Source organism: Salvelinus fontinalis, chromosome 7, assembly GCF_029448725.1.
Source record: "Salvelinus fontinalis isolate EN_2023a chromosome 7, ASM2944872v1, whole genome shotgun sequence".
Classification (NCBI taxonomy): Eukaryota; Metazoa; Chordata; class Actinopteri; order Salmoniformes; family Salmonidae; genus Salvelinus; species Salvelinus fontinalis.
This window is the reverse complement of record NC_074671.1, coordinates 9,732,362-9,746,866: the sequence shown is the minus strand read 5'-3', so window position 1 is coordinate 9,746,866 and position 14,505 is coordinate 9,732,362.

Genomic DNA, 14,505 nt, shown 5'->3' with positions numbered 1-14,505 from the left:
AATGTGTGTCTGTGATGTGTAATATTCTGCATCGTGCTGCTACAGTTGGAATGGAGACCGTACACAACGATTAAGTCTAATAGTATTTTGTAATTCTCTGACAGACAATACCGCTTGGTGGCCTACAGATTATTTAGGGAGTTTGTTCTACATGGGGAGAAACTAGGCACAGTATACCTAATCCCCTTGCCATAACAACAATCTCCCCTTGTATTAAAGTGACTACGAACACCTCATTACACCAGCCAAACACATCATATGCAAGTATTCCCTTTGTAGAACTATAGTATTTCTAAGCATTAGTAGTATATATTTTTTTCCTACTGTATACATGTCATACATTGCTATATCTGTTCCTGCAAACTGCTGTGTAAACTCACCTCGGTCTCCTGAGCAAATACACTTTGTCTTCAATATAAGGCATGTCAACTTATATGCATCTGATGAAAGTTGAAATGATACACCAACTATTTTGTTTTCAGGAAGATTGGCGCTAGTTACTTCCAAATACATTTTTATGAATATCACAATGAATTGATCCAGAAGTTGATGTCAACACTTTATTGGATTCAGATCCAGCTGGAATCATTTAGTCACTTGTCAGTATACTTGTAAAAAATATTATATCAAACTTTTTATATCAAACTCCATATTATATAAAACATTTTATATCAAACTCCATTATATATATACAATGCAGTTGTGAGCATACTAGGCACTCTATAGTATACTACATCAGTCAAACTGAATATGGATGCTGTGTTGGCTGGATGTTCCAGGCAGGGTCCTGAATGTTCCAGGCAGGGTCCTGAATGTTCCAGGCAGGGTCCTGAATGTTCCAGGCAGGGTCCTGAATGTTCCAGGTAGGGTCCTGAATGCTCCAGGCAGGGTCCTGAATGTTCCAGAATGTTCCAGGCAGGGTCCTGAATGCTCCAGGTAGGGTCCTGAATGTTCCAGGCAGGGTCCTGAATGTTCCAGGCAGGGTCCTGAATGTTCCAGGCAGGGTCCTGAATGTTCCAGGTAGGGTCCTGAATGTTCCAGGTAGGGTCCTGAATGTTCCAGGCAGGGTCCTGAATGTTCCAGGCAGGGTCCTGAATGTTCCAGGCAGGGTCCTGAATGTTCCAGGTAGGGTCCTGAATGTTCCAGGTAGGGTCCTGAATGCTCCAGGCAGGGTCCTGAATGTTCCAGGCAGGGTCCTGAATGTTCCAGGCAGGGTCCTGAATGTTCCAGGTAGGGTCCTGAATGCTCCAGGCAGGGTCCTGAATGTTCCAGGCAGGGTCCTGAATGTTCCAGAATGTTCCAGGCAGGGTCCAGAAATTTCCAGGCATGGTCCTGAATGTTCCAGAATGTTCCAGGCAGGGTCCTGAATGTTCCAGAATGTTCCAGGCATGGTCCTGAATGTACCAGAATGTTCCAGGCATGGTCCTGAATGTTCCAGAATGTTCCAGGCAGGGTCCTGAATGTTCTTCAGCTGCTGAACCTCATCTGGTGTTGGCCAATGGCAGCTGGTCTGTCAGAACGTCATGAGCTCCATGACCTTGGTCTCAGACTGTCAAGGTCAACTTCTACTTATAAACAGACCAACAGTACATGTTTAAGCCTAGCTCCGGTAAATGTATTTGCTCATCGTGGAGTCATGGAGAGATTCAGCAAGGTGAATTACATTAGTTCCCAGTGCTGAGCTTGAAGTTAATGCCACTACAGATGTTGATGGGATCGGACTCTGTAAATAGAATAGATAGGCCAGTCACTTTAGCCTCTGCTGTTGTTAGTTAGCTAGTTGGCTAGCGTTTAGATACGGTCCGGTAGGCTGTAGGTAACGTAGACAAAAGTAGCTTGCAAAGTTACAAATCACATTACCAGATAGCAGCAGGTTAATTACATTGATTTGTTTTGGAATGTCTCTCCAGCAAATTATGAAAGCTGGCTAGCTAGATTTGTTACAATACACCAATGTAGTTCGCTAGCTAATTAGCTACGTTAGTTACCTTAGTACGGTAACCAATGAAATATTCCCCCAGCAGCCTGTGCTTGCTTCTAGTTTGCACATCCAGGTACTGAGCACCAAGCCATGACTAAACTTTACAGTTGATATCGGGAAAAAATAAGTTATTCGCAAGCTGATGTTCTATGAACAAGTAGCTGGTCCAGAAAGGAACCAGAGGCTCTCCTACCTGTTGACACCCATTCTCAAACGGATTCCCCTCGACTGGGGCGCTAATACATCCTGAAATCACTATAAATTCTGGATATTGTGGTTTGCCTAAAACCAGGAAATGTAGATGGCCTGTTTCTACCTGTCATGCAGAAACGTTTGTATATGCGTGTAGTGAGGAAATTCTCTATTTTTATGACACATATCGTATGTTACTAACATATTAATGGACATATTCAGGGAAATAGCAGCGGTGAAATGTCCCCCACACTTAACCCTATGTGTGGACAGCTTTAACCCTATGTGTGGCCAGCTTTAACCCTACGTGTGGACTGATTTAACCCTAAGTGTGGACTGATTTAACCCTAAGTGTGGACTGCTTTAACCCTAAGTGTGGACTGCTTTAACCCTAAGTGTGGACTGATTTAACCCGAAGTGTGGACTGATTTAACCCTAAGTGTGGACTGATTTAACCCTAAGTGGGTACTGATTTAACCCTAAGTGGGTACTGATTTAACCCTAAGTGGGTACTGATTTAACCCTAAGTGTGGACTGATTTAACCCTAAGTGTGGACTGATTTAACCCTAAGTGTGGACTGATTTAACCCTAAGTGTGGACAGATTTAACCCGAAGTGGGTACTGATTTAACCCTAAGTGTGGACTGACTTAACCCTAAGTGTGGACTGACTTAACCCTAAGTGTGGACTGCTTTAACCCTAAGTGTGGACTGCTTTAACCCTAAGTGTGGACTGCTTTAACCCTAAGTGTGGACTGACTTAACCCTAAGTGTGGACTGACTTAACCCTAAGTGTGGACTGATTTAACCTTAAGTGTGGACTGACTTAACCCTAAGTGTGGACTGATTTAACCCTAAGTGTGGACTGACTTAACCCTAAGTGTGGACTGACTTAACCCTAAGTGTGGACTGATTTAACCCTAAGTGTGGACTGATTTAACCTTAAGTGTGGACTGACTTAACCCTAAGTGTGGACTGATTTAACCCTAAGTGTGGACTGACTTAACCCTAAGTGTGGACTGATTTAACCCTAAGTGTGGACTGATTTAACCCTAAGTGTGGACTGATTTAACCCTAAGTGTGGACTGACTTAACCCTAAGTGTGGACTGATTTAACCCTAAGTGTGGACTGACTTAACCCTAAGTGTGGACTGATTTAACCCTAAGTGTGGACTGATTTAACCCTAAGTGTGGACTGATTTAACCCTAAGTGTGGACTGATTTAACCCTAAGTGTGTACTGATGAAGTGTGTTTTCTGTTTCTTTCCCTTCCGTTCTCCTTTTCCTCTCTGCTTGGCTTGTTGTCTGTAGATAACCTGTAACTCAGGATTCGGGGACAGCAGGGACAAAGTGTCTAGCCAGCAGCCTTAGATGATCCCTAGAAGAGTCCCGAGGATAATAAGCTCTTGTCTGATTGTGCGCGCACGTGTGTGTGTGTATGTCTGTGTGTGTGTGCGTGCGTGCATGAGAGAGAGAGAGAGAGAGAGAACGAAAGTAAGTATGTGTACAAGTAGGGTGTGTGTGTGTGTGTGTGTGTGTGTGTGTGTGTGTGTGTGTGTGTGTGTGTGTGTGTGTGTGTGTGTGTGTGTGTGTGTGTGTGTGTGTGTGTGTGTGTGTGTGTGTGTGTGTGTGTGTGTGTGTGTGTGTGTGTGTGTGTGTGGTCTTTGTATAGCCTGACATAGCACCTCTGCTATTGCCCCATTCTACCTATCATAATCCTTGCCTCCCCTGAACCAACAGCCATCCCTCACTTTCATCACAGTCCCTGTGACAGTATACAGCCTGGGATCAGGAGAGACGACATTTATATTTTAGTCTCATAGGGCTTGGAGGCCATTCAGATAGTATCGAGCCACCCAGAATCCCTACTGACCGAGCCACACGGAGGCCATACTGCCCGAGCCACACGGAGGCCCTCCTAACAGTGCCAACCAGAGGCCCTCCTAACAGAGCCAACCGGAGGCCCTCCTAACAGAGCCAACCAGAGTCCCTCCTAACAGAGCCAACCAGAGTCCCTCCTAACAGAGCCCACCAGAGTCCCTCCTAACAGAGCCAACCAGAGTCCCTCCTAACAGAGCCAACCGGAGGCCCTCCTAACAGAGCCAACCGAAGGCCCTCCTAACAGAGCCAACCGGAGGCCCTCCTAACAGAGCCAATCAGAGGCCCTCCTAACAGAGCCAACCGGAGGCCCTCCTTACAGAGCCAATCAGAGGCCCTCCTAACAGAGAGGAAGACTTCTAATAGGGAGGCGCTACTTTTGTTTTAGGACACATACAGAAACAAACACAGATGATTTGATTAGATTAGTCTTTTTGATTAGTCTTTTTAATGTTTCCACCATAGAGAAGGGTGTGATTCCTTTAACAAATAGGAACCTGAACCTTCATTATGAGTGTATGCGGGCTATGGGAGTCACGACAGTTGTGGGTCATTAATTGTGTCCAGAGGCTGTTTGTGTTTCCTGGAGTCGACTGAAATTATCTGGAGGATGTTCACTGTCCTCCCCCAACTCCACAGCACATTTCAGTATTCTACACCCTTCTCTCTCTGCAGACACACACACACACACACACACACACACACACACACACACACACACACACACACACACACACACACACACACACACACACACACACACACACACACACACACAGAGTACAGACACACCTGTACACATACTTACTTTCGTTCTCTCTCTCTCTCTCTCTCTCATGCACGCACACACACACAGACACACAGAGACACACACACACTCTCTTTCTTTGTTTGGTTCCTTCTATCTCCCTCATGTTTTTTTCTATATAGCTCTCTCTCTCTCTCTCTAGACACAAAGGATTAGGTTTCACAGGGAAAGCCTGTTTGACCGTCTCTTCCTCCCTCGCTCTCCCTTCCTCCCTCGCTCTCCCTCTATAGACTGTGTGACAAAGGTGGATTTCATCTGTAGTATATTGTTGTGCGAACTTGATTCATCAACATTAACTCATATTGCTAGCTAAGTAGGATAGCTTACTTACTAGCCCTGGCTGTTTAGCTAGCTATCTTTTGGTGCTGGATTAAAAAAAGTTTAGCAGGAGATAACACGACTGATTGTAGACATCAACCTGTACTTTGAGTGACAAGGGGGGTGGAACACGGTCCGGGAGGTTGGGAGGGAGCATACCAGGGGAGGCGTGAGCCAAGAGCAGCCAATGTGTCTGGACCACGGCAGAGAGCCGCGGCTGCTGCAGGGGGAGGCTGATCCGGGCCGAAGACCTGTTGGGTGGAAGAGACACCACCTGGGATCAGGCGGAGAATCAGGCAGCATGGTCACTTCCAAGGGTGCTGGTATGAACCCCAAAGCCCAAAGGTGTGACAGGAAGCCACTGCTGACGGTCCCGACTGAGCACAGTGGCCCCCGGCTGACATCACTGATAGTTATTCAGAGTTTGTGCCCTCCACCTGTTGTTTTTCATTTTTGATTTTTGATTTCACCTTTATTTAACCAGGTAGGCCAGTTGAGAACAAGTTCTCATTTACAACTGTGATCTGGCCAAGATAAAGCAAAGCAGTGTGACAAAAACAACAACACCGAGTTACACATAAACAAACATAGTCACTAACACAATAGAAAATCTATGTACAGTGTGTGCAGATGTAGAGAGGTAGGCAGACAGGCAGGCAGGCAAGCAGACAGACAGACAGACAGACAGACAGACAGACAGACAGACAGACAGACAGACAGACAGACAGACAGACAGACTCCTGAACAAAAGGCTTGTGCGTCAGCACATTCAGAACACACACTGGGTGCAGGATATGACAAGTGGTGGGGTGTTATAACAGTAATGATGTGTTATTAGCGCTTAGTGCTGGCCTGATGGAGTCAGCAGGAGCTGAAGTGCTTTCTGGCCCTCACTGTGACGGTAAAGACCCGTACACTATCGGAGTGCTTGAAAAAAATATGTACAAAAGGAAACAGACTGGAAAAAAATACTGGCTGAAATAAGAGAATTAAAGAGTATTAACAAAGTATCAGTGGATTCATGTAGGAGTCCGAAATTACACTAGTGAAGTACTTTTGACCAGAGCATTACAGAACGTTGTTAGAACTCCTACAATTCTTACTAGTAAATAGCATGTCCGATGACTAAAAACAGAGGCCTTTAGCTTGGATGCTAGTGGTGAGACAAGGCTGGGGAGAGGGATCATGAGAGCGAGCACTGTATACCTTCATAAAGCAGGAGTGAGCTACTGCCGCACACAGATGCTAGAAAACTCTCATTTGTAAATGAGGCAGCTCACTGGCCTGTCACAGAACAACGGAGAGACGAGTCAGCCAGCCTCTCTAGCTGAGGCTAAGCCACACCTCCAACAGGAAACGTCACTGGCACAACGAACATCTAGGGCTCTATTCAATCAAACATCACTGGCACAACGAACATCTAGGGCTCTATTCAATCAAACATCACTGACACAACGAACATCTAGGGCTCTATTCAATCAAACATCACTGGCACAACGAACATCTAGGGCTCTATTCAATCAAACATCACTGGCACAACGAACATCTAGGGATCTATTCAATCAAACATCACTGGCACAACGAACATCTAGGGATCTATTCAATCAAACATCACTGTCACAACGAACATCTAGGGCTCTATTCAATCAAACATCACTGGCACACCGAACATCTAGGGATCTATTCAATCAAACATCACTGGCACAACGAACATCTAGGGATCTATTCAATCAAACATCACTGGCACAACGAACATTTAGGGATCTATTCAATCAAACATCACTGTCACAACGAACATCTAGGGCTCTATTCAATCAAACATCACTGGCACAACAAACATCTAGGGATCTATTCAATCAAACATCACTGACACAATGAACATCTAGGGCTCTATTCAATCTAACATCACTGGCACAACGAACATTTAGGGATCTATTCAATCTAACATCACTGGCACAACAAACATCTAGGGATCTATTCAATCAAACATCACTGGCACAACAAACATCTAGGGATCTATTCAATGTGATTGATGTGATGGAGGAACACTGTGACAGTTACATGTGTTGATGTGACGGAGGAACACTGTGACAGTTACATGTGTTGATGTGACGGAGGAACACTGTGACAGTTACATGTGTTGATGTGACGGAGGAACACTGTGACAGTTACATGTGTTGATGTGACGGAGGAACACTGTGACTTTGATGAAACCTTTGGAAAGGTCAGTTCCAGATGGGGGGAGTTTCAGGTTTGTTTACCAAATGACCAAGTATTCCCTACATAGTGCACTACTTTTCATCAGAGCCCTGTGGGCCCTGTGAGCCCTGTGAGCCCTGTGGTCCTGTGAGCCCTGTGAGCCCTGTGAGCCATGTGGGCCCTGTGAGCTCTGTGATCCATGTGGGCCCTGTGAGCCCTGTGAGCCCTGTGAGCCATGTGGGCCCTGTGAGCCCTGTGAGCCCTGTGAGCCCTGTGGGCCCTGTGAGCCCTGTGAGCCCTGTGAGCCATGTGAGCCCTGTGGGCCATGTGAACCATGTGTTCCCTGTGGGCCCTGTGAGCTCTGTGAGCCATGTGGGCTCTGTGAGCCATGTGGGCCCTGTGAGCCCTGTGAGCCCTGTGGGCCATGTGGGCCCTGTGAGCCCTGTGAGCCATGTGGGCCCTGTGAGCTCTGTGAGCCCTGTGGGCCCTGTGAGCCCTGTGAGCCCTGTGAGCCATGTGAGCCCTGTGGGCCATGTGGGCCCTGTGAGCCCTGTGAGCCCTGTGGGCCATGTGAGCCCTGTGAGCCCTGTGAGCCCTGTGGGCCATGTGAGCCCTGTGAGCTCTGGTCAAAAGTCATGCACTATATAGGGAATAGGGTTTGGGACTTAGACACTGAGTTGATTTTCAGAGAGTTGTTTTGCAACAGGGTTACACTCAGAGTGCTTCTGTGTAAACAGCTTCTGTCCACATTGACCAAACTTCTGCTGTGTTTAAACATAACATTTGTGGATAAATAGAAAATAGAAATAACAGGCAGTTTAAAATTATTATGTGACTATTGCAAACTCACAAACAGATGCTCTCTCTCTCTCTCATGTAAAGCATAGTGAGATGAATTGCCTAACGTTTAATTTACACAATGTTTCCCAGAGTGGGGTGATACTGACCTGACCTCAATGACTGTTTCCAACAAGTGTGTGTGTGTGTGTGTGTGTGTGTGTGTGTGTGTGTGTGTGTGTGTGTGTGTGTGTGTGTGTGTGTGTGTGTGTGTGTGTGTGTGTGTGTGTGTGTGTGTGTGTGTGTGTGTGTGTGTGTGTGTGCGTGCGTGCGTGTAGGTGTGTGTGTGTGTGGCTGAAGGAGCAAGGCATGTGCTCAGCACTTTCTCTCACATCATTAAGAAATACACACACACACACACACACACACACACACACACACACACACACACACACACACACACACACACACACACACACACACACACACACACACACACACACACTAGACACACACACACACACTAGACACACAGACACAGACACACACACTAGACACACGCAGACACACACAGGCCATTACGCAGCAGCAGGGGGTTGTGTAGGTTATAATTAGCATAGCCGTCTGCTATGGTGCCTGTCTGGAACAGAAGACCCCCCCATGCTCCACTAGAACAGAATAACCCCCCACGCTCCTCTAGAACAGAATACCCCCCCCCCCCATGATCCTCTAGAACAGAATAACCCCCCCATGCTCCTCTAGAACAGAATACCCCCCCCCATGCTCCTCTAGAACAGAATAACCCCCCCCCCCATGATCTTCTAGAACAGAATAACCCCCCCATGCTCCTCTAGAACAGAATACCCCCCCCATGCTCCTCTAGAACAGAATAACCCCCCCCCCCCCATGATCTTCTAGAACAGAATAACCCCCCCCCCATGCTCCTCTAGAACAGAATAACCCCCCCATGCTCCTATAGAACAGAATAACCCCCCCCTCCATGCTCCTCTAGAACAGAATAACCCCCCCATGCTCCTCTAGAACAGAATAACCCCCCCATGCTCATATAGAACAGAATAACCCCCCATGCTCCTCTAGAACACAATAACCCCCCCATGCTCCTCTAGAACAGAATAACCCCCCCATGCTCCTCTAGAACAGAATAACCCCTCCATGCTCATATAGAACAGAATAACCCCCCCCCCCCATGCTCCTCTAGAACAGAATAATCCCCCCCATGCTCATATAGAACATAATAACCCCCCCATGCTCATATAGAACAGAATAATCCCCCCCATGCTCATATAGAACAGAATAACCCCCCCATGCTCCTCTAGAACAGAATAATCCCCCCCATGCTCATATAGAACAGAATAACTCCCCCCCCCCCCCCCCCCCATGCTCCTCTATAACAGAATATCCCCCCCATGCTCCTCTAGAACAGAATAACCCCCCCATGCTCCTCTAGAACAGAATAACCCCCCCATGCTCATATAGAACAGAATATCCCCCCATGCTCATATAGAACAGAATAACTCCCCCATGCTCCTCTAGAACAGAATAAGCCCCCATGCTCCTCTAGAACAGAATAACCCCCCCATGCTCCTCTAGAACAGAATAACCCCCCCATGCTCATAATGAACAGAATATCCCCCCCATGCTCATATAGAACAGAATAATCCCCCCCATGCTCCTATAGAACAGAATATCCCCCCCATGCTCATATAGAACAGAATAATCCCCCCCATGCTCCTATAGAACAGAATATCCCCCCCATGCTCCTATAGAACAGAATATCCCCCCCATGCTCATATAGAACAGAATAATCCCCCCATGCTCCTATAGAACAGAATAATCCCCCCCATGCTCCTCTAGAACAGAATATCCCCCCCATGCTCATATAGAACAGAATAACCCCCCCCCATGCTCTTCTTGAACAGAAGACCCCCCCCCATGCCCCTCTCTCCTCCGTCTCCCCACTCTTCTCTCCTTTACCCTCTATCTTTCTCCTCTGTCTCTCCCTCCCCCTCTACACTCTCCATCACCCTCTCTCCCTCGTTCCAGACAGTTATAAATAAATCCTGTTAGCTCACAGAATGGTGTCCGTCATTTCTCCTCCTTGTAGATTCAGGGCCTCTTTTTAAATCCCAGCTGAAGACACACTTTCATAAAGACGCTTTTTAATGTATGACTTCAATGTATGATTTTAATTCGCTGTGTTGTTTCATTCTCCTTCCTCCTGTTTTTGTTTTTTTGTTAGTACTTTTCTTTAATTATTTTGTGACGTGAAGCTCTTTGTTACATGTATTGAAAAGCACCACACAAAGAAAATGATTATTATTGTTATTATTGTTGATGTTGTTGTTGTTGCTGACAACAATAAAGGAACGTTGTAACTGGCGCGAAGAAAGCATACAGGATCAGATATATTTCTCTGTTAATTGTTGAGGTATTGACACCTGCAGCCACAGCACGGCGTGAGGCCAGAGAGTTGATCTCTCCCTCCAATGCTCGCCATAGCCACACATTCAATATGGTGTCCACAGAGAGAACGTTTGTCCCAGCCTGACATTACGGGGGGAGCAGTGTTCCTCTTTGTCTGCTTGATCCTTGATCAGTTGAAAGAGAATAAAGCAGGGTGAGTTGCACCCGTCTCTCTTCTTCTCTATTTTACACCAAATTCCTCCTAGGTTGTTTTTTTTTTTAACCTTGGCTGCATCTCTGCTCTTGGCTTAGCTCTCCTCCCAGCGCATAGCTACACTCCAGAGTCTTCATTTGTGCCATATTTCTCATCGGTTATTAGATTTTGAGCCTTTTATTACTGATAAAACAAGCAGATAGGGGGGCAGGAATGTTTCATTAAGTTATATATTTAGAGAGTCAAGGAAATGAGCCAGAACAGCACAATGCCTAAAGCCTTGTCTGTCTGTCTGTCTGTCTGTCTGTCTGACTGACTGTAAACCCATTTTCTCTGCACATTCTGGATAATTGTAAAACCATGATGTCACAGACATTCTTCATGGAAGCAGTCCAATAGGGGTAATCCTAGAGAACATTACCACTAGGGCCTAACACCAAGGCCTTATAAGGAACAGGATACTAGGGCCTAACACCAAGGCCTTATAAGGAACAGGACACTAGGGCCTAACACCAAGGCCTTATAAGGAACAGGACACTAGGGCCTAACACTAAGGCCTTATAAGGAACAGGACACTAGGGCCTAACACCAAGGCCGTATAAGGAACAGGATACTAGGGCCTAACACCAAGGCCTTATAAGGAACAGGTAACTAGGGCCTAACACCAAGGCCTTATAAGGAACAGGACACTAGGGCCTAACACCAAGGCCTTATAAGGAACAGGACACTAGGGCCTAACACCAAGGCCTTATAAGGAACTGGACACTAGGGCCTAACACCAAGGCCGTATAAGGAACAGGACACTAGGGCCTAACACCAAGGCCGTATAAGGAACAGGACACTAGGGCCTAACACCAAGGCCTTATAAGGAACAGGACACTAGTGTCACGATCGTCTTTAGGTGAAAGAGAGGACCAAGGCGCAGCCTGATATAGATACATCTTCTATTTATTTGAAGATGAAACGAACACGAACACTAATACAAACTAGACAAAACAACAAACGACCGTGAAGCTAACAAACGAAAGTGCAGACACACGCTACTAACGTCAAACATAGACAATTACCCACAACCTACCTAATGCCTATGGCTGCCTTAAATATGGCTCCCAATCAGAGACAACGATAGACAGCTGTCTCTAATTGAGAACCAATCCAGGCAACCATAGACTTACATAAACACCTACACTGAACACAACCCCATGAACTCTACAAAACCCCCTAGACAATACACACACCCTAGACAATACAAACACCCCCTAGACAATACAAACACCCCCTAGACAATACAAACACCCTAGACTAGACAAAAAACACACAAACCTCCCCCATGTCACACCCTGACCTAACTAAAATAATAAAGAAAACAAAGACAACTAAGGCCAGGGCGTGACAACTAGGGCCTAACACCAAGGCCTTATAAGGAACAGGACACTAGGGCCTAACACCAAGGCCTTATAAGGAACAGGACACTAGGGTCTAACACCAAGGCCTTATAAGGAACAGGACACTAGGGCCGGCAGCAGGATGGGTTTATTAACCTCCTCGAACAGTGGAAGTCTGGGAACCCGGGGATGTCTGGGAACCTGGGGATGTCTGTGAACCCGGGGATGTCTGTGAACCCGGGGATGTCTGGGAACCCGGGGATGTCTGTGAACCCGGGGATGTCTGTGAACCCGTGAACCCGAGGATCTCTGTGAACCCGAGGATCTCTGTGAACCCGGGGATGTCTGTGAACTCTGCTGCTAGTAGGTTTTAAAACGGGAACAATATTCAAAGTCATTGTTTCTGCTAGGGCTGAGGCAGTGGGAGAAAGATATCTATTTTTTAAAATTGTTTACGGTGTTCCTCTTTCAACGTAAGCAGGAAGCGTAGACAGTCTCTCAAAAGCAAATAATTATGTTGAAAATGATTGTAATATGAGAAGGCAGATGTCTCTCAGTGTCTTGCACCAGTAACTCTGTGATTTGCATCAACATAAAGTAGGCTCTGGCAGCCTCCTGTCTGTTCCTGTGTCTCAATGATTGTGCTGATTAACCAATTAAAAGACCACTAAGACTTTAATCATCTATTACAATGTTGTAACCTGTAGAGAACCTACAGTTTAAAATCCTCGCAACTTCCTCCCTTCTAATAGACACACACACACACACACATATCTTACAGTGCATTTGGAAAGTTTTCAAACCCCTTGACTTTTTCCACATTTTCGTTACAGCCTTATTCTAAAATGTATTACATTTAGTTTTTTTCCCTCATCAATCAAGCAATGAGGTCAAATGAATTGTCCGTAGAGCTCTGAGACGGGATTGTGTCGAGGCACAGATCTGGGGAAGGGTACCAAAACATTTCTGCAGCATTGAAGGTCCCCAAGAACACAGTGGCCTCCATCATTCTTAAATGGAAGAAGTTTGGAAGCACGAAGACTCTTCCTGGAGCTGGCTGCCTGGCCAAACTGAGCAATCGGGGGAGAAGGGCCTTGGTCAGTGAGGTGACCAAGATCCTGATGGTCATTCTGACAGAGCTCCAGAGTTCCTCTGTGGAGATCGGAGAACATTCCAGAAGGACAACCATCTCTGCAGCACTCCACCAATAAGAGCTTTATGGTAGAGTGGCCAGACGGAAGCCACTCCTCAGTAAAAGGCATATGACAGCCCGCTTGGAGTTTGCCAAAAGGAACCTAAAGGACTCTCAGACCGTGAGAAACAAGATTCTCACATCTGATGAAACCAACATGGAACTATTTGGCCTGAATGCCAAGTATCACGTTTGGAGGAAACCTGGCACCCTCCCTACGGTGAAGCATGGTGGTGGCAGCATCATGCTGTGGGGGTGTTTGTCAACAGCAGGGACTGGGAGACTCGTCATGATCGAGGGAAAGATGAACAGAGCAAAGTACATAGAGATCCTTGGTGAAAACCTGCTCCAGAGCGCTCAGGACCTCAGACTGAAAATAGTCAAAAGTCAAGTATGAGCACATGTGAGTTTGGGTTAGAATCATTGGGCTGTAGCTATTTTCAAAATACTTGTTTCATAGCTGCTAATCGCACAAAGAAATAGGAATCCTATATCCCACCTGGCGCAGAAACACAGCCTGGCATGGTAGCTGTGTGCACTAAGTGTGGTGTTGATAGATTCATTTTTGTCTCATTCACTCGAAAGTCTACAAAGTGAGCCTTTGGCCTCATGTTTCTTGGCTATTTACATTGTTAGTGAACAGACATCCTACTCAGATCCAAAATCTCTCTCTCTCTCACACACACACACACACACACACACACACACACACACACACACACACACACACACACACACACACACACACACACACACACACACACACACACACACACACACACACACACACACACACACACACACACACACACACACACACACACACACGGGTTAACAGGTCTAGCTAAAATGTCCAGTCCTATGACCACTCAAAACCTGCCCAAAAGGCCTGAAAACTAGCTATTCTTCTGCACAGCAAGAGATTACCACATTTATACAATAAACCCTTTTGATGACGTTATTGAGCCAATTACGAGGGAGTATCGATGTAACTTGTAACGATGTTAGAAGCAAGATTAGTTTTTCATCAAAATAATAATTATTGCGAGCTATGACATGATGTAATAAAGGAATTTGAATATGCCACAAGAGAAAAGATCATTTGCCCTTATGAAACTCAACAGATCATTTTCCATCA